The 22,123-nt window shown below is 38.6% G+C and overlaps 1 pseudogene; it reads left to right on the top strand.

Annotated features, from left to right (window-relative positions):
• Nucleotides 1-12,715: 12,715 nt before the first annotated feature.
• LOC130736641 (uncharacterized) lies at nt 12,716-20,254 on the top strand (annotated as a pseudogene).
• The last annotated feature ends 1,869 nt before the right edge of the window (nt 20,255-22,123 follow it).

Below are 22,123 nucleotides of genomic sequence, written 5' to 3'. Positions count from 1 at the left end.
TCTATTGATTTGGGTTTTTTGCTTTCGAGTTTATTATCGTGGTTTCAATTGCAGAGGGGCATCATATATCGGATTATACACATTGATACTCAGTTAAGGGGTATATTGTCCCCAAATGTTATTCTGTTTTTTAATCATGACTAATCCTTAAATTTATTAATTTAATAATTTGAAAAATCCTTAAGTGAATTTAAAATATTTTAAATCAAGTAATAAAGTTTCAATATAAGTTATAATAACATATTTTTTTATACTCCATTGAGTAATTTTTGTAAACATTTTTTTTATAAGTGAATTTGAATTTGTAAACATTGAATACTTTTTTTTATCAAAAATGAAATAATTTTAAATTTAAAAATTATAATAAGTTATCATTTTTATATCCTAAAATATTATTTAGTAAATTTAAATTTATTCAAATTTTATTATAATTATTTTTCTCTGTCATGCTTCCTCATGTTACTTTTACTTTTGTATAATAAATCAAATATTATATTTAAAGAATATTTTTCAAATAATGCATACATTCGATACAGTAACAATAAATACTTTATAGAGTCTTTTTTTAATTTTCGACTATTAATACCTTATAGTATTAAAAAACATTTTTTATAAGTAAAAAATAGTAATATGTTTTATTTGTTATTTTCTTAAAATTTCTCAAATTATTATTAATAACTAAAATTAAAATAAATAATTAGTAAAGAATGTAAACAAATTATTGTTAACAATCTATTATACGCACAAATCGAGAAAGGTCCAAATTTTTTAAAATTTGAACAAATAGGAGTGATGTGAGAATGAGCTCCATTGGCTCTGCTAGGACTTCATCTTCTAGGGAGGGAGCTAGCAGATCAGTAGCACGTAGGAGAGATAGAACGTGGAAGGAATGGAAAGAAGGAATTACTATTTTCGTAGATGGGCTGGACAAAAGATTAAGTTACAGACGAGTTCGAAAACTGTTTGAGAAGTATGGAACGGTGGCAAGGCTTTTCATTCCCACGGGCACTTGGCGCAAAAGAAGGTTCAACTTTGGATTCGTTAGCTTTCAGGAAAAGCAAGACGGGCTGCGAGCAATTTTAGAACTACATAAATGGAAATACAATGGCGTATTTTTAACATTCAAGGTAGCTGAATCTCCATCTAAGAATCACGAAAGATGGGTAAAGAATAGAGCCACACAAGGGAGTGTCAGGAGTCAGCATGTTAGACGAAAACAAAGATGGGTACGCAAGGAGATTCCAGTGCTGAGAAACACAGGAGGGACGAGGATCCGCAAGGAATGGAGGAAAAAAGAAAATCAGGGTAATGACCAACCCCCAGACGTTACTTGGAGGAAGGAGAGGGTGGGAAAAAACACGAACATTCCCAAAATGGGAATTGTTATGCTGAAGGATTTGGTGAGTGGTCGAGATATTCAACGCCGGTTACAAGAGAAGGGTCACAGTGGGGTGCTTGTCAAGCCGTTTGGTGCAAAAGAAAAAATCTTGACTTTCCAATCTGAAAGCGAATGTGAGAAATTCCTTAAACAGAACGCAGCAGAGGTGGATGATAGTTTCACTGCAATGGAACCTGTTGAGACAGTGACAGTACCTAAGGGGTTTCTAACATGGCTAAAGCTATGGAAAGTACCCATTGGTTTCTGGACTGTTGGTTTTTTCAGCAAGCTGATTAGTAGCGTTGGAGCCTTTGTGCATATGGACACGCAGACTTCCATGGAGGAAAGATATGACTTTGCTAGAATTTTGATAATGTCATCAGACCCAGTGCTTGAAAATTTTAAGATTCCAATTACGGTGGATGAGAAGGAGATGGAGGTCTGGGTTGAAATTGATCATGTATGCAAGGGTTATCCTGAGGAAGGCGACCAAAACCACCAGCCTTCTAATTCAGATGAATATATGTCGCCGGAGATGTCCTGGGTTGACGACTCATTTCAAAAATCGACATCGGAAGTCGCCGAAAGATCAATCTACGGTGACGGTCACTTTCCGGAGGGTTGTTCGAATGGGAATGCGGGCGACGCCTCGAGGTGTAATATTCTCAATGATTATGCTTGTGTCGGTATTGATGAGATGGGGGTCTCGAGGGAGTTAATTCGTGTTGATGATAGGCCAAATCAACTCAATTGGAGACAGGTGATCGCCAAGGATGCTGTTTTGAATTTAATTATCTCAGGATCGAGACAAAATTCAAATGAAACAATATGGACTTTGGTGGTTCCAACTGAATGGTGGAACTTATTCTGCTATGGGTGTAATTTCCCGATTATATCTTATCCTTTCCAAAATGTTGGGGGCCAAATCAATATCATTTGGGCCGAGAGAAAAAAGCCCATTCTAGTTTCCCCAAACCCTGCTGAGCCAATTTCTTTATTTGACCCGGTTGGACCGCTGCTTCCTATTGACGGTGAGGAGCCCATTACAGGGGAATGAAGCTTCGCTGATTACTCTGAGGATTTCGAATTATCAGATGACATTGAACAAAATTTGAGCCTACATCTTCAGAACGCAGTAAAAGGGGTAAGTCGAGGCAACAAACTCCAAGCTTTGGTTGATTTAATCCCGTCAAAGTCAAACAATTAGAGGTTTGTAGAAGAGTTGGAAGAAGATAATCCAAGACTGCGGCTGAGCTAGTGATGGTCAGAACTCAGAAGTGGCTCTCATGGAACGTCAGTGGCTCTCATGGAACGTCAGAGGACTTGGGAGCTCTGAAAAACTAGATTAGTAAAAGAGATAATTAAGAAAGCAAAGCTCGAGCCGTGTCTTCTTCAGGAGACAAAATTGGATGAAAAGAAGCTGAGAATTGGGGAAAATCTGGCGGACTCTTTAAACATGAATTTTGACTTTGTGCCCGCTGTAGGCAGTTATGGGGGGCTCACTTCCTGGTTGGATCCTTCTACCTGGCTGGACAAGAGCTTTGCGTATTATGTGACCAGTGTAGATGACTTCTTCAGAGATTTTGTCAACATTAAGTTGGTCTTTAAGAAGCAGATCTGGCGTCATGAGAGCTGGACTCCTCCGACTCCTGGTATTTTAAAGATTAATATTAATGGTGCTGCAATAGGTTGTCCAGGCCCGTGTGGGATTGGTAGTATTCTAAGAAACTCAAAGAATGAAATCAAAGGCTTTTTCTCTAAAAACATTGGTATTGGTTTCTCCTTTGAAGCTGAGTTTTTGCCCTTTTTGAGGCCCTAAAATTGTGTCATCAATATCTGATACGCAACATCATCATTGAGAGCGACTCCACTTTGGCTGTTAAATGGGTTAATCATGGGATTGATCGGCCCTGGAAATTGCGGAGTACCTTCAATCAGATTGTCTTGTTAATCCCTCTAGTGAACTGTATGGAAATAAGGCACATATAAAGAAGCAAATAGTTCAGCAGACGCACTAGCCAAAAGAGGTTCTGCTAAATCAAATGATTTATATTACTTCAACAACAATGTGGACTTTTGATTGCCACTGATTCAACTTGGATGTCATGTCTATTTCGAGTCTATCTATTTCAAGTGTAGACTTTCTATTTGGAATGAATGACCAATTTACTTGGTGATTAGGATTGGATATTCCCTCTGGTACAGTTTGTATTTGCTGCATATTTGCTATCTATTTGTTTTGTAGACATAGTTATATTTAGCCCATCTTTTGTAAGTGCTTTTGGTGTCGCTTTTGATTGTGTACTCTTTTTCCTTCTTAGGGTTTTTCCCACGGGGTTTTTCCTATGGAGGTTTTAATGAGGCTCTTTCATTATCTCTTTTTTCTCCAAAATAGCACATGGGCTTATTAGTTTATGGGGTTGTTTTGATTATTTTTGGCTTTCTATTTCCTTTTAATCTTCATGAGAGGATTATTCTCATGGCTCCTTTATATATCAATACAATTTCTTGTTCTCGAAAAAAAAAACAATTTATTATTATCATTAATGTAAAGGCAGTAAATTTAAATCATTATTATTTTTTAAAAATTCACCTCAAGTTCTAATGAATAATCTAAATTTAAATAAAATTTAAATAATTTAATATTTAATTTTAAATAAGAAAATTTAAAAATTTAAAATTTACTTTTAAATTTGAGAAATTGAAAATTTTAACAATTAATAATTAATATAATGAATAATTAAGTGGATGTAGTTTTTATTTTAGTCTTCAATTTTTTTATTTAATGTATTCAATTCAAAATAAATTTATTATTTTTTGTTTTTAATACTATTTTTTCAAGTTTGCTTTACATATGTATATATATAAATATTATTTTTTATTTTAAAATTATTTTATCTAAATTATTTATTAATTAATATTATTTTATTATGAATTTTAGTTTTTAATATTTGTCAAATGCAAAGCTCAAGTCAATTTTAAGTTTATGAATGTTGTTATTTAATATAAGTAGTTGAATAGTTTTTCATTATATAAATTTTTTTCAGTTTTTAATATATTTTTTTATTTTTTAATGTATTTAATATAAAGGTGTGAGAGCTTTATGGTTTAAGGCATTTAATACATGCAAAAACTCAAGTCTCCTTTACATATATACTAGGTATTATACCCTAACGCACGGGTTTTTTGACATTTTTTTAACATTATATAATAATAATTATAGTTTAAATTATTACATAAATATTAAAATAGTTATTATTTTAAAATAAAAATAATAATTATGTTCAAAATTTCAATAATTTCAAAAAAAAAAGACTTTTCAATAGTATTGGAGTTCTCTTTTTAAATAATTAATATGATGAGGGCTCCGTTTACACGGGTGTGAGTCTAAAACTCTTACACAGTTACACTTATTATTGTCCATTGATCAAATTTAAATCTAATGGTCCCAAATAATTTAAGTCAGTACATCACGTGATCTTTTATTTCCCTTTCTCCCTTTTCAATTGCTAGTCCTTCCACTGAATTATCCCTAGCCGCAACTGCAAAACGTTGTCTTGTTTGTATGTATCTTGTTCCCGTCTCTTGACTCTCTTCAAGGTTCAAACTTCATATCACCTTCTCTTGAACATTGTTTTCAAAAATCCTATATGCACAAGAACTACCCACAACGTAACATATTCATCTACCAATGTCCAATTGTATATAGTACTTCATGGAAGAAAATCATCATAATTGTGCCATTGCTATATTTGATATATTTATACAGTTTTTGAAGATAATCATCCAGCGAAGGCAAAATAATCCCTGTAACGCACCAACAGGCCACAAAATCAAATCCCTAAAAATTGACCCATTTTGCTGAACTCCCACCATACATATATCCAATTTCTTTAAATCCGTTTAAAGAGAATTCAAATTCATCAGGAATTTGAACACGAAGAAAGAGAAAGGAATCAGCACAAAAATTGATCGAGAGCAGGACCTAAAAATATCGTTGAGATAAAAAAGGAGAGACAGGGGTGACATTTTACATATTGCAGCTAGCAATTGAAAAGGGAGAAAGGGAATTAGAAGATCACGTGATGTACTAGCTTAAATTATTTGATACATTAAATTTAAATTTGATAAATGGACAATAATAAGTGTGAGAGTGTTAGACTCACACCAGTGTAAACGGAGCCCTCCTCAATTAATATTACTTAAGAATGAATTAATATGAAAGTAGTTGAATTACTTTTGGAGTTCTCTTTGTTCTCATGGCTAAAAGAATGAATATTATTATTCAATTTAGGTAGTTGAATTACTTTTGAAAATATTTAATTTTTTTTTGAGAACAAAAAGAATGCATTAATATGAAAGTAGCCATGAGAACAATCCTCTCATGTAGAAATTTGTTATTGCTTCCTTTATATTAATACAAACGTAGGAAAATTTTACTGCTTAGTTATTTAATTAAATTTTTTATGATAATTAAATTAAAAAATAAATGATTGTGACTAATATTTTTTTTTTGAAATATTTTGTATCTAATTAAATATTTTATTAAATTATTATATTAACTCGTATCAACTTTCCTACCTCAAATAAAAGTGTAGTTTTTGTTTATTTGAGTGTTTAGGTTCGTTTATTTTTTCACCATTTTTTAGAGAATTAAAGTGTTATGTTTCAGGAGTCATCTGCCATGTTCTATTCTTCCTCATACAACAAACACGAAAATTAGTTGATCGTTGAACAACTAATTGATTTGAAAATTTTATTGATAAGTTTTTAGTTTAGTTTAATGTATATAATACAAAGGTTTTTTTTTTCCGGTGTATTTATACCAAAATTTCAATTGAGTTGTACATTTTAGTAGGTAGTTGAATAGCTAATGACTTAGGCAATTTTATTCATTTTTAATGTTTTAATTTAATTTATTTAATACAAAGGAAAATTTTAATTCAAAGGTTCAAAGTAACTTTTACATTTTAGTAGGTAGTGTAAAAAATAGTAATAAGTTTTATTTATTATTTTTTAAAAAATCCTCAACTTATGATGAATAATTATTATTAAATTAATTTTAATTTTAATTTTAATATATAACAAATTAGAAAGCTTTACAATTAGAAAGAAGTATAAAAGATTAATATTAACTATCTAATATTGTTATTTATGTAAAGTTAGTCAATTTCAATTATTATTATTACTTTAAAATTTCCCTCATTTGTAATGAATAATTAAAATTTAAATAATATTTATATTTAATTTAAAATATGAGAAATTGAAAAGTTTAACCATTACTAATTCATAATTAATAATAAGTGGATGTATATAGCAAGTTAAATAGAAAATTGTTTAACTTCATTGTTTAATTATTAATGCATTTAATACTTATAGCTCAAGTGAGCTTTACATATATATAGAGATATAGATTACTTATGACATCACTTCTGACACTAGTCTTATTAAAAATAGTTAATAATTATACATGCTTTTTGTGGATACCCCTTTTTGTCCGGGTTAATAGTTTGAATTTAAAAATTATTAATAACTTAATTAGGGATATAAAGTTAGAGTGAACTCTTTAGTATTAGTGATCAAGTGAGTTAATTTATTTTTGATTTCTTAACCATGTAACAATAATTAAAAAAAGAGAGAATGTCTGGTTAGTGGGTCTTTGACCCATATATTTTTACCAGAAATGCTTTGCCAATTAAAAAAAGAGTGTGTGGTTAGTGAGCATTAGGCCCACTTTCGACCAAAAATGGTAATAAGAAAGGGAAAAAAAGGGGATCTGCCAAGTAAAACCAGAGAGTGTGTGGTTAGTGGGCCTTTAACCCATTTTCGAACAAAAAATGCTCATAATAAGAAAATGATAAAATTGATATAAAAACAAAAAGAAAAGAAAAATAATAGGATAAATATAAAATTGATATAATAACAGTGCCATCCCCTATAAATATAATTTTTTTTTACTTTACCAAGGGACAAAAAAAAAAAGAATCGAAAAGGAAAAGACCATTAAAAAAAAGCAAGAAACTGAAAGTAATCTGATAGGAGAACCAACTGATAACAGAACCAAGAAGCCTAATTGTAGCTTTCACTTTCACTAAGGTATTCTTTTTTTTTTCTTCTCCCCTAAGACTTTATTATACTATGTTGTTCATATACTCCCAATACACGTGAAACATTTGGGTGGTTTATTTTCAACTTTACTGATTCATATCTAAATACAGAGAATGAAAAATAAATTTGTAACATGAAAACCTAGACTAAAATCTTTGCTGTTCATAGATAATATCCAGATGCATACAGAGAGTGAAAAATAAATTTGGATCATGACCAGAGAATGAAAAATAAACGTGTATCATACTAAAACAATACTTGAATAAAAAAAATATAAAAAAAGTAAAGTAACCAAATACAATAACCAGCAGTGCAGGAAAGGGGAAGGCTTTGTCCTTCACGCCCTCACTGAGTCACGAATGGAGGATGGTGGCTCGGAGTTGTGGCGGTGTGTTTTTGGGTCATCTTCACTAACCCTCGCCGGAGCATCACTGGAAGGTGGTGGCTTTGCCGTTGTGGTTGTGTTTGATGCTCCAATCCTCCTCTTTCCCCACTTAATCAGTTCAGATTCTACTTAAATCGTCACTAACAGATGATGAACCTGGGTATTTTGGTCCTTAACTCGCGGATCTGAATCACCCTCGCCGGACCACCGCCGAAGGCGGCGGCTTTGGTGTTGTGGCGGCCCTCATCAGCCACCACGAGCCCTGCCATGGCCGCGACCACCATGGCCATGCGCGCATAAGGGAAGGCCAACGTAGGCTAGGGTTTCAAAAAAAAAAAAGAAAGGAAGAAGAGAATGAGAGAAAGAAACAGAAGCGTTAACTGAGAGAGAGAGAGTGATAAAAAAATGAAACTGAGTTTAGAAACGGCTAGGGTTTGTATCTAACTTTTCTTCCCTTTTAAATATTTAATCTAACATTAAAAAACCCTAATCAGATGGTGTTGTGGACTGCTGGCCCGTTTTTTTTTTTTCCTTGTTTATCTTACTACTTTTCCTCTTTTTTGGTTCTGAGCCCGTATTATTTTTGGTTTGGCCCGCTGTTGTTTTTTGGTTGGCCTCCTGATAGCATTTTTGTTTTACATCTGATGCCTTTTTTTTCTGAAATGAACCTCAGCTTTTTTTGGGTTTCTGATGGGCCTTTTTGTTTGGTTCAGTTACGTTTTTTTTGGTACCATATGAACCATATTGCTTTAAATTATCAAATATGGGTATCAATTATCACTAGTTTTCTCTCTAATTAATTATTTGCTTAAAAAATCTAAAACAAATGTTCTTTTTAATCTGGTAAATAATCTATCATAAAATACTAAGGTCTAACCTCTTTGCAAATAAATAAAAAAAATCAAAAACAAATAATAAGCTTTTTCTCAAAAAAGGATTAGTCTTCTTAAAGAAAACTAAAAAATATCACAACCAACTCATGTTTTTCTACCCAAGAACTACGTAGCCTTGATTTTCTCTGTTGATAGAGAATACGTAGGCCCGGGGTCACTCCCGCCAGGCACTCCAAACACAAAATCTAAATTTTTTTCTTCTTTGTAAAATAATCTTTTCATTACACTAGCAACTTGTAAATAGTCTTTTTTTTTTTAAAATAAAATACAAGACATTTTCTTAAGGGTAAATTAAATGATTTAGAAAGTTAAGAAATCTTGCATAATTGACCATAGGTAACCGTTTCTTAACGGACGTTGTAGGGCGTTAACACTCCCTATACGTAACCGACTCCCGAATCTAGATTTGGTTTCTTTTATTATTTGGGTTCTCTGATGTTCTCCCTAAAAACATTAGTGGCGACTCTTATGATACATGATTTAGTTTTAGTGCGTCGTCCCGCTACGACCCCCGGTTGCGACAGATGGCGACTCTGCTGGGGACTTTGAGAGTCAAGCCTAAAATGTTTAATTGTGCAACTTTCTTAGCTTTGTATATATTTATTTTTATCCTGCTATTAATTTATTGTCTTGTATATATCATGTTGTGACGGACCCTAGGGTAGTCGATGGCTGAGATAAACTGGTTATATATATATATATGTGTTTGCTATTCGTCTGCAGGTGGGGGGTTTTGTGTTTTGTGCTTGTGTTTGAAAGGTTTGGATGCTCCTAGCACACACTTCACTATCACTGGTGTTGCACACACATTTAGGCTCTATACCCGAGTCTTGACGAGCTCTAGGATTAGAACGGGGTTTCGATGTTATCATTGTGGGGTCCTTTTCAGGATTTCCTTGGTTTTCATCGACTCTCCACCTGGATTGTTACTAGTATCATGACTACCGTATTGTGATCACTTCGGTGGTACTTGCGGGCCAGCTCGTGATATTAGAACCTTACTTTGGAAGTTAAGGGAAATCCATGGACCATTTCTACTAGGGGTTTAGACCTTTCCTGTGTCATACACTATAGTCGGACCATAAGTCGACCATCCGTTTAAGGTTCAGAATCCATGATTATTGGAACCCCTAGGATTTACCCGGATAGGACAATTGGGAGCAAATCTTTTTCCAATCTCTCATCCATGTACATATAATGTCATTATCACAATTTAATTTGTCAAAATTTCAAGCATGTTATAATGCACGTTTTTCTTGACAATTAATTCAATAAATGACTACGTCAATAAAGTGATATCCTAATGTCATTATGCTTTACACTTATATGTTGTATCATGTATTTGCACTTGCGTGACATGCATTTGCATTTAGTGGGTTCATGTAAAAAAAATGTGAAAAATAAGGTGTATATATTATGTGCTTCTTATTTGCCTCACTCACTCCCATCTTTTTATTTTGTTTTCACTAAGGTATTAAATATATCAACGTCACCTTGGTAGCCCGAGATGGAGAGAAATGAGAATACTAGCAATGCACAGAGGCAAGGGAAGAAATTTGTTATAGTGGTGAACGAAAACCGAGTGGAGCCCTTAAAGCAGTGGTATAGGAAGCTTCCTGCAGATTTTCGGACAGCAGTAACTAAGAGGTATGGGCGTCTCATGCATCTGTGGGATGTGCCTGTGGACAACTCAGCAGTGGCAGTTTTAGTAGAGTACTGGAATCCTGAGCTCAGATGCTTTGAATTTCCTAACATAGACCTCGTCCCTACTTTGGAAGAATATGCATGTATGATGAGGATGCCGATAACAGAGACAAGCCCAATTTACTTCCACACTGAGCGACAAATGACCGATGCAGTCATAAGCGCCAAGTTTAATGAACTCTTGGAAGCCCCTCCTAATCGACTAAAATTGGCAGGGCCCGCAGGATCAAGGGGGTTGAAACTGAATGTCTTGCAGGAATACATGCAGAAGCTATTACTTGAGAACAGATGGGCTGTTTTGGCTAGAGCACTGACACTTGCGATCTACGGTTTGATATTGCTTCCCTCCGTTCTAAATATAATAGACCAATCAGCGATGGACGTTTTCTATGAGGTAGAAATGAGGGAAAGGAATCCGATACCGGCTGTGCTTGCAGAAACACTCCTTTCAATAAGTCATTGTAATAAAACAAGGAGAGCGAAAGTTTTTTGTTGTACACAGCTCCTCTATGTGTGGCTTGTGACCCATTTATTTCCTGATAACGGGCTCAACGATATAGTAAATCCATTGCGAAGCTTCGAAGGAGTCCGCATGCACCCTAGAAGTCAAGATGTGTGGAGGGCGGAATTTGATAGAGCTGGTGAAGAAGGCTTCAAGTGGGTCTGTCCCTGGTTCCGTAATTCTAGAGGAGATGTTATCTTCAGATGCGAGGATTTTCCTAATGTGCCTCTTATGGGACCGCGGGGGTGCATAGCTTACTCGCCTGCGCTTGTTCTGAGACAGTTGGGACGGACGCAAGGGACACCATTCGAAGAACAACTAGGTGGTTACCACTTCTGGTATGCCGAGGAAAGTGAGGCCGGAGCATTATCTCAGCATGTCCGAAACGCTTGGGGGAGAATAGTGCATTTTAGGAGTGAGGAACTTGGCAAATTCATAGTGTCAGAAACCTCTGGATACACAGCTTGGCGAGTGGCGAGAAGAGCCAGGGGTAGAGCTCCCCGTTTGGTGCAAACAAAGGGGATGGAGCCAAGAAAAATAGCTGAAATGGTGGAACAGTTAGAGAAGCTAAAGGCCCAGGTTGAAGAGGTACTTGAACAGAAAAATGATGCTGATGAGGAAACAAGTTATCAGAAAAGAAAGTATGAAGCATTAAAGACTAACGTGAACAATTTGACAAGGGACCATGAAGAAGAGATTGCAAGAGCTAGGAAAGGGAAAACTGTCATGAATCCTAGGGGAAGAGATAGTGTGGAAGCACGTATGCAGAAACTGACTTGGGAGAATGAAAGTTTGAAAAAGCGTCTGAGCCAATGGGAGGAAAGATTTCTGACGGAGAAGCAAACGCGAGGAAAAATGCAAGAGGAAAGCCGCCGAGATAAACTAGTAATCGACATGCTCCAAAATGAAATTGGCATTGAAAAGGAAACACGCCGTGAGTTGGAAAATGCATATGATCTTCTCGACGGCATGCTGAATGCCGTAAACTCCAATTGTGGCCAAGCCCATGAAGAAGTTTCCAGAATTCAAGGTATGTACGATGCCATGGTGGAGGGTGCTATAGCCTTGGAGCAGAAAGTGACGGAAAATGAGACAGAGGCTCTTTACTGGCAGAATCTCCATGATCAAAAAAATGATGAAGCAAACCTAGGATGGTGGGCATTCCAGACAGTCATAACAGGTCTTAATGAGCAAGCTGTACTGCTGAGGGACCACTGGGAGGAAGCAGAGAAAGATCGCACCAATCCATTCAGGGTCTTCCCTCCCGGCACTACTGGGCTAGTTGACTACTGCGGCAGCATTGTTCAGGGGCTCAATAGGGCAAGGAATGGAGAGTAAGAAAAAGTTGAAGAGTTGACAGAGAAATAGAGCTGAAGAGAGACATCTACTAAGTTTTTTGTATCTATGTAATGAATGAAGCTTTGAAGAGTTGAAAGACAAATAGAGCTGAAGAGAGATATCTACTGAGTATTTTGTATCTATGTAATGAATGAAGCCTTGAAGAGTTGAAAGAGAAATAGAGCTGAAGAGGGTCATCTACTAGATTTTTTGTATCTATGTAATGGATGAAGTCTAATGTATCAGACATCTTTTTAATGAAGTATTTGGTTTGCAACTGCTATTTGTTTGACAAGATTTTGCTAGTATTCTCAAGGCATCATCCATTGTGGAAAAATGTGCGCCCTCCCTTGGATGATTGCCAACCATGTTACGGTCTTATGAGTACGCTACTCTATTGATCGAACATGGGTCTGTCTCCGCGCTACCAAGACATCGATGTTTAAAGGATTCACCCTAAAAAAAAAGGGAATAATAATAAGGGAAAACTTTAAAAAACATCAAAATCAATCAAATGAGTGTTGTTTTGTTAATAAATCAAAAGGAATGATATAATAAGTAATAAAAGAGTTTGTTATAAAATACAGGCAAGCTGTATCCCCATCATCCTTACAGGACTCGTCTCCAAACCAGACTTATGGAGGGACTTGAGCAATCTCAAGAAGAGCTGAGGAGTGAAGTGAACCAGATGAAGGAGCAAATGGAAAAAATCTTAGAAGCTGTGCAGGCACTCGGAAGAAGAGAAAGCACAGAAGGGATCCCTTCGAGTGGCGTTGAAGATCATGTGACCACTCCAGCTTACCCACCTGGCTTCGAGCCTCAACCTCTGATCATTACTCCCCAAGGGGTGATGTTTCGTTCCGCGCTCCCACATAACTCCAATGTCTCTTCACAAGCAGCGTCACAATCATTTATGCCGTTCTATGGCATCCCTCAGAACTATACGCCTACAGTTGATCCAAACCCGCTCTCGGGATTTGTGTCTGAAATTGGTACAAACTCTGGAAATCCCACTGCAAACCTGCAGAGTATCACCCAGCCACAAGATCACGCCTACACTACTCTGGAAGGATCTACAGTTATGACCACTGCTCCTGTGTCACATCCTCACCATGCTACACCTGATCATAGGCAACCACAAACTACCCTTCACCTTCAAGCATCCCTGGAAAATCCCGTACCTCCTCCCTCAGTTCATGGACATGCACTGCATATTCAAACTGTTGTGGAGGAGGCTCTTACGGGCCTAACCAAAGACGCATCGAAAGGACAATTTGCAATGTTAGAAGAAAGGTTACGAGATGTTGAGGGAAACAATTATGGGGTCATGAATGCAGCAGACTTGTGCTTAGTCCCGGATATCGTCATTCCTCCAAAGTTCAAGGTACCTGAGTTCGATAGATACAAAGGGACCACTTGCCCAAAGAATCATCTAACAATGTATTGCAGAAAAATGGCATCCTATGCGCATGATGACAAATTACTAATCCATTTTTTCCAAGATAGTCTCTCTGGGGCAGTATCAAGTTGGTATACATAGTTAGAACGAAGTCACATTCGCTCTTGGAAGGATCTCGCCGATGCGTTCCTGAAGCAATACAAGCTCAACTTGGATATGGCCCCTGATCGGATACATCTTCAGAATATGCTGAAAAAAGGGAATGAGACATTTAAAGAGTATGCCCAGAGATGGAGGGAGATAACAGCTCAAGTATACCCTCTAGTGACTGATAAAGAGATGATAACTATGTTCGTCGGAAACCCTTCAGCCCCCATTTTACGATCATATGGTTGGAAACGTCTCTTCCAATTTTGCAGATATGGTGACCGTTGGGGAAAGAGTAGAAAGTGGAATGAGTACCGGGAGAATTGTTCAAGCCTCGGGTGGAGTCCCGAGTGCGAGGAAACCTACCTACAATGGCGGAAGGAAGAAAGAAGGTGAAGCACATGCTGTAGGTTTTGAAGGGCAAGACAAGCAAGCTAACAATGTCCATTACTCACCCCGCGCACAGCCACAGTACCAGACGGTGGCCAACATTCCACCCTCTGCGACTCAAGCACCGCCCCCAGCTCCTGCACATCCTAGGCAGAATTTTAGACCAAATCAAGGTTCTTGGTCAAATACAAACCAGAGGAGCGGAGAAAGGAGACGTTTCGACCCAATCCCCAAGACATACTCAGAGCTACTTCCACACCTCATCAGTAATTCATTGGTTGTTCCTACGCCACTGAGGCCCGTTGAACCCCCATATCCGAAATGGTATGACCCAAATGCTAAGTGTGACTACCATGCGGGTGCGATAGGTCACTCTACTGAAAAATGTTTGCCACTGAAACACAAGGTGCAAGCTCTGATTGATGCTAAATGGTTGACCTTCACAGAAGAGGCAGATCCAAACATCAAGAAGAACCCTCTCCCGAATCATGGGGAGCAGTCTACCAATGCAATTGAGGAAAGTCTCGGTCAAGAAATGGTGGAAAACGTAGATGAAGTGAAGACTCCCATGGGTGTAATCTTCGTTGAGATGTGCAAGTACGACATGATAAGCGGGAATCTAGATAAGAAGGAGATGTGTGGTCTCCACCCCGGGTCACATCACTTGATCCAGGATTGTGAAGAGTTTAAACTGATTCTCCAAAACCTAATGGATGAGAAACTGGTACAGATTTGTCGTGCAGTACACAACAGTGATGTATGCGTGATTGATGGGCAAGCACCCCCATTTCGAAAGCCCTTGGTTATCCTGTATGTGAAAACTGGCCCTATCAGCACCCCCACAATACCAACTCCGCTTATGATACGCATGCCAGCTCCTTTTCCATATAAGGACAATAAGGCAGTGCCGTGGAAGTATGACCTAGAGGTTTATCCGAATAACTCCCAGCTGAAGATTAGTGGTCGTGATACTCCAGTTGTTACCAACATTTCTGGAATCGGGAGGATGACCCGTAGTGGGCGAATCTATGGCCCACCAGAAGATGACAAAGAGAAACCTAAAGAAGCACCGGTGAACGAAAAAGGAAAAGAGAAAGCGGGTGGAGAGGCTGCCAATGAAAAGATGGAGGAAATAGCACAAGAATCAAAACCTGTGTCCAATGAGGAGGTGTGTGAATTCTTGAAATTCATAAAGCAAAGTGAGTATGCAGTGGTGGACCAGTTGAATCGCATCCCGGCGAAGATTTCTCTGTTGGCCCTCTTGATGAATTCAGATCCCCATAGAAAAGCATTGTTGAAGGTCTTGAATGAGGCGCATGTAACCCAAGACATCTCGGTGGGTAGATTTGAAGGAATCGTTGGTAATATCACAGCTAATAATGTCTTGGCGTACTCTGACGCTGAGATTCCCCCTGAAGGCATTACACACAACAAAGCTTTGTACATTTCTCTCAAATGCATGGATCATATTATGGCCAAAGCTCTTGTTGATAATGGGTCATCTGTTAATGTGCTGCCGAAGCCGACATTTGATAGACTACCAGCTGGAAAACTGCAAATGAGGCCTAGTCTTATGGTTGTGAAGGCTTTCGATGGTACGAGAAGAGAAGTGTTGGGAGAGATTGATTTGCCAGTTTTGGTCGGGCCAGTAGCCTTCATTATGACTTTCCAAGTGATGGATATGGTGCCGGCATATAGCTGTCTCATGGGAAGGCCCTGGATGCATCCTGCAAAGGCATTACCATCCACCCTTCACCAGAAAATCAAGTTCATAGTTGATGATAAGCTTGTTATAGTATCCACTGAGGAAGACATGTTGATAAGCAAGCCAATAACAACCCCTTATATAGAGGCTGCTGAGGGAGCTGTGGAGGCTTCTTTCCAATCCTTAGAGATAGCTAATGCTACCTATGTGAAGGAAAAAGCACCGATTCTGAGGACCGAATTATCTGGGGCATCACCTGCTGCTAAGATGATGATAGAAAATGGGTACCAATATGGTTGCGGATTGGGAAATGAAGGCCAAGGCAGAACCAATATGGTGGAAATCCCAATCAACAAAGATCGTTCTGGACTCGGGTATGTACCCACGCCCGCCGATAAAAAAAGGATTGCGGATGAAAGGAAAGAGAAGAAGGCTGCCAAGCGAGAGGGACGAGAAGCCTTAGCTCAAGGGATCCCTATCTGTGACATCCGTAAAAGCTTTCAGAGCGCTGGATTCGCCTTTTTAAGTCAGGTCGCCATGGCTGCAGAAGAAGCACCTGAGAATGAACGTGTTGATCTTGTTCTTCCCTGTGAGCCCGACTCAGAACTCGAAAACTGGGAAATTCTTGAGCTTCCTGTGGTCCTTAGCCCAGATTCAAAGTAATTTGTAATGCCACTCCTATTGCTCTGCCCAAGGCTCTAGGATAGACCTTTGTATTAGGGCTCACCCTTTTAAAATATCTATATGCTATCAATAAAATGCATTTTGAATTTCCAAGTATGTTTTATCTTTGTGCCTCATGCCCATCCTTAGATTCCTTCTATTCATTTCCCTTCTTCTCTTTCTTTCTTTCATTTCCCAATAATGCAGGTACGAAAGTGATTCTCTTGACAGTGACAGTGCTAGCCCTTTATCTCATGATTTTGATCGTCCCGTTAATCAAGCTGATGAAGTTTAGGAAGATGAGTGGGAGCCCTCCCCCGATCTCTTGAGGCTCGTGGATGAAGAGGACAGAAAAATCGAGCCGCATGAGGAGCCAATGGAAGTGATCAATTTGGGGTCTGAGGAAAACAAAAATGAGGTCAAGATTGGCACTTGTATGAAGGGAGATGCGCGCGGAAAATTGGTCTCATTACTCTTTGAATATGTTGATGTCTTCGCATGGTCTTACCAGGATATGCCTGGACTCGACCCTGCAATCGTGGTGCACAAGTTGCCCCTAAAGCCTGAATGTTCACCGGTCAAGCAAAAGTTGAGGCGCATGAAGCCTGAGAAGTCGCTGAAAATAAGAGAAGAAGTTAAAAAAAATTTGATGCATGGTTCTTGGCTGTCTCGAAGTATCCCCAATGGGTTGCAAACATTGTCCCAGTCCCCAAGAAAAATGGCCAAGTTCGTATGTGTGTGGATTATAGGGATTTGAATCGAGCCAGCCCCAAAGACGATTCCCCCCTGCCTCACATTGATGTGTTGGTAGATAACACTGCTCACCATTCGTTCTTCTCATTCATGGATGGTTTCTCGGGTTACAATCAGATTCGAATGGCCCCTGAAGACATGGAAAAAACGACATTCATCACGTTGTGGGGAACCTTCTGTTATAAGGTGATGTCGTTTGGTTTGAAAAATGATGGGGCAACCTATCAAAGGGCAATGGTCACCTTGTTTCATGACTTGATGCACAAAGAGATTGAAGTTTATGTGGATGACATTATTGCAAAGTCAACAACTGAAGAAGAGCACATAGCAAATATGCAGAAGTTGTTTGAACGACTGAGGAAGTTTAAGCTTCGGTTAAACCCAGCAAAGTGCACCTTCGGAGTGAAGTCTGGGAAATTGTTGGGATTCATAGTGAGCCAGAAAGGAATAGAAGTTGATCCAGACAAAGTACGAGCAATCCAGGAGATGCCAGCCCCACGTACAGAAAAAGAGGTTCGCGGTTTCTTAGAGAGGCTGAATTACATTGCTAGGTTCATATCCCAGCTCACTGCCACATGTGAGCCCATCTTTAAATTGCTGCGTAAGAATCAGTCGATGGAGTGGAATGATGATTGTCAACGTGCTTTTGAAAAGATCAAACAGTACTTGCAGAACCCTCCTGTACTGGTGCCTCCCGTTCCAGGGCGACCACTTATAATATATCTAACAGTCCTGGATGGGTCTATAGGGTGTGTCCTGGGGCAACATGATGAGTCTGGAAGGAAGGAACAAGCCATCTACTATTTGAGTAAAAAGTTCACTGACTGTGAAGCTAGGTACTCGTTAATAGAACGAACTTGTTGTGCTTTGGCTTGGGCCGCTCGGTGATTGAGACAGTATATGTTGAGTCACACGACTTGGTTGGTCTCCAAAATGGATCCAATTAAATACATATTCGAAAAGCCTGCTCTCACTGGACGGATTGCAAGATGGCAAATGCTCCTATCAGAATACGATATTCTGTATGTAACTCAGAAGTCCGTAAAAGGTAGTGCACTCGCAGATTTCCTGGCACATCAACCTTTGAACGATTACCAGTCGATGCAATGTGAATTCCCAGATGAGGATATAATGGCATTATTTGAAGAAGGAGAAACTTCAAGAGACGGCAAATGGGTCCTCTTTTTTGATGGGGCATCAAACATGCTTGGACATGGGATAGGAGCTGTATTGATTTCTCCGGAAAAACAATATATTTCAATCACGGCCAGGTTATGCTTTGACTGTACAAATAACATAGCAGAGTATGAAGCGTGTGCAATGGGATTGCAAGCAGCCTTGGAGACCAAAGTAAGAAACTTGGAGGTGTATGGGGATTCAGCATTAGTAATCCACCAGTTGAAAGGGGAGTGGGAAACGCGAGATGCAAAGTTAATCCCTTACCAATCCTACATTAGAGAGTTGATGGAGGAATTTGATGAGGTTAACCTTCACCACATCCCTCGAGAAGATAATCAGTTGGCAGATGCTTTGGCAACTTTGTCATCAATGTTTGAAGTCAGCCAGGATGGTGAGATGCCTCTCATAAAAACTCAAAATCATGATAAACCTGCATATTGCCAAGTTGTGGAAGGGGAGCCTGACGGGAAACCATGGTATTATGACATCAAGTGCAAAGAGTACCCATCAGATGCTACCGAAAATGAGAAAAGGACCCTGAAGAGACTGGCCACCAGCTTCTTCCTGAACGGGGATGTCCTCTATAAGAAAAACTTGGATCTCGTACTCCTCCGATGTGTGGATGCAACTGAAGCACAAAGAATAATCGACGAAATCCATGAAGGTTCCTTTGGGACCCATATGAATGGGCATACAATGGCAAAGAAAATCTTAAGAGCAGGATATTACTGGCTCACCATGGAAACAGACTGTTGTAATCACGTAAAGAAATGCTACAAGTGTCAGGTGTATGCTGATAATATCAATGCTTCCCCAGTGTCTCTGAATGTTATGACGACACCTTGGCCATTCTCAATGTGGGGAATAGATGTGATCGGACCCATCGAACCAAAGGCATCAAATGGGCACCGCTTCATCTTGGTGGCGATTGACTATTTCACCAAATGGGTAGAAGCCTCGTCTTATGCAAGTGTGACAAAGAATGTGGTAGTGAGATTCATTAAAAAGGAGCTGATTTGTCGATATGGTCTTCCAAGAAAGATTATCACAGATAATGGAACTAACCTGAACAACAAGATGATGGAAGAGTTGTGTAACGATTTCAAAATCCAGCACCATAACTCGACTCCGTATCGTCCAAAGATGAATGGGGCGGTCGAGGCGGCTAATAAGAACATCAAGAAGATCGTTCAAAAGATGGTCGTAACTTATAAAGATTGGCATGATATGCTCCCTTTCGCCTTGCATGGCTACCGCACTTCTGTGCGAACTTCCACTGGTGCCACCCCCTTTTCCTTGGTGTATGGTATGGAGGCGGTCCTCCCATTTGAAGTAGAGATCCCATCATTGAGAGTGATAAAAGAAGCCGAGTTAGAAGAGGCTGAATGGATCCAAGCTCGCTTTGAACAGTTGAATCTTATTGAAGGAAAAAGGCTGAATGCGTTGTGCCATGGTCAGTTATGCCAGAAACGAATGAAAAGGTCTTTGACAAGAGAGTACGCCCGCGGGAACTTCAAGAAGGGGACTTGGTGCTTAAAAGGATTCTACCAATTCATAAGGATTCACGAGGAAAGTGGACTCCGAATTATGAAGGTCCTTATGTTGTGAAGAAGGCATTCTCAGGAGGTGCCTTAATTCTTACTAATATGGATGGCGATGAACTCCCGCATCCTGTCAATTCTGATTCGGTCAAGAAGTATTACGCTTAGAGCCGGCCAGACAGGTTGAACAATCAGTTGCAGCCTATGAGTGAAAATTAAAAAGAAAAAGATGAGAATATATATAAAAAAAATGAAAAAAAAATGAAAAAAAAATGAAAAAAAAAAAGCTCGTTAGGTTGAAAACCTGAAAAGGCGACCTAAGCAAAAATTAGAGCAAACCCGTGAGCCGAAAACTCGAAAGAGCGGCCCACTTTGAGGTGACCGAAGTTAGGCCTGAAGAAATAAAGACTAATGTTGATGCAGGGGGCAAAGTGTGATTGAAGTGGAAAAGCGAGTCTTTGCCATGAAGCGGATCCTCACGCGGGGAAGTTTGCAAGTGGTTAACAGGCTTTGAGGTCTTGGGCATGAATGGCTGGCATTGGCACTGAAAGGGCGTTACTTTGTTCATGCGTCACCAGCTTCTAGCCTCTTCCTTTCCAAACTTTTGTCTTCTTTCTTCCATTATGAATATTATCCTTGTAAACACAACTCCCTTTCTTTGGATATCATATGAATATTTATTGTTCAACTTGTATTTGTTTGGTGAACATATATTTTTTTTAAGAGGTGAGTTTATTCCTGATTAAAGGCTTTCTGTTCGCCTCGAGCATTTGGGGCATGTCCAGAAGAAGGGTATATGTGATCAGGGGATTAAAAAATATATATTAAAAAAAAGAAAAAGAAGAAGGAAGAGAGCATCTGATGCAAATATCACAAGAGTCATGAGGAATCACTATGGTTCTTAAGGAAAGTTGATCCAAATGTCCCACAACATTCGATACTGCAAGGATGGGAGATCAGCGCCAAATAAAGATAATAAAAATTAATGGTGTCTAGCACTGATACCAATGACAAAGATGAAAAGAAATGAAAAAATTAATATAAAAAAATCACTAAGGCACTGCATTTGCATGCCATGCATAACATCATTGTATATTAAATTCTGCATTTGCTTGTTATTGTGGATCACGTTGGCCTCAGGTGGGTATGTTTTTGCCGATACCTGTTGGTCCCAGGCTGGTATGTTTTTGTCGATGCCTGTTTAATCTTTTCGTTGGCTTCAGGTGGGTATGTTCTTGTCGATATCTGTTGGCCTCAGGCGGGTACATTAGTGTCAAGGTCTGTTTAGTTTATGTTGGTCCTAGGCGGGTATGTTTTTGTCGATGCCTGTTTAATCTTTTTGTTGGCTTCAGGTGGGTATGTTTTTGTCGATATCTGTTGGCCTCAGGCGGGTACATTATTGTCAATGCCTGTTTAGTTTCTGTTAGCCTCAGGCGGGTGTGTTATTTGCCGATGCCTGTTTAAATTTTGTTTGACTTAGGCGGGTATATGAATGTCGATGCCTATGTTGTCTTTGTTTAACTCGAGTTGGTGCTTAGTCCGACGCTCGAGGTTGTTTGCGCGCTCTAAGTTTGCTCTCTAACCTACTGCGGGTTACCCGACTTTATATTAGTGTAAGTAAAGTCCTCGCGCCTTGTATCCACGTCTTTACTTAGCTCTTACCATGGTAAGAGACAAGTAAAGAGGGGCAGCTGTGGATACTCCTTTTTGTCCGGGTTAATAGTTTGAATTTAAAAATTATTAATAACTTAATTAGGGATATAAAGTTAGAGTGAACTCTTTAGTATTAGTGATCAAGTGAGTTAATTTATTTTTGATTTCTTAACCATGTAACAATAATTAAAAAAAGAGAATGTCTGGTTAGCGGGTCTTTGACCCATATATTTTTACCAGAAATGCTTTGCCAATTAAAAAAAGAGTGTGTGGTTAGTGGGCATTAGGCCCACTTTCGACCAAAAATGGTAATAAGAAAGGAAAAAAAAAGGGGATCTGCCAAGTAAAACCAGAGAGTGTGTGGTTAGTGGGCCTTTAGCCCATT

The sequence above is a fragment of the Lotus japonicus genome, chromosome 2, assembly GCF_012489685.1.
Source record: "Lotus japonicus ecotype B-129 chromosome 2, LjGifu_v1.2".
Classification (NCBI taxonomy): Eukaryota; Viridiplantae; Streptophyta; class Magnoliopsida; order Fabales; family Fabaceae; genus Lotus; species Lotus japonicus.
The sequence above is the reverse complement of the archived record's forward strand: the minus strand, read 5'-3'. Positions and strand labels throughout refer to the sequence as shown.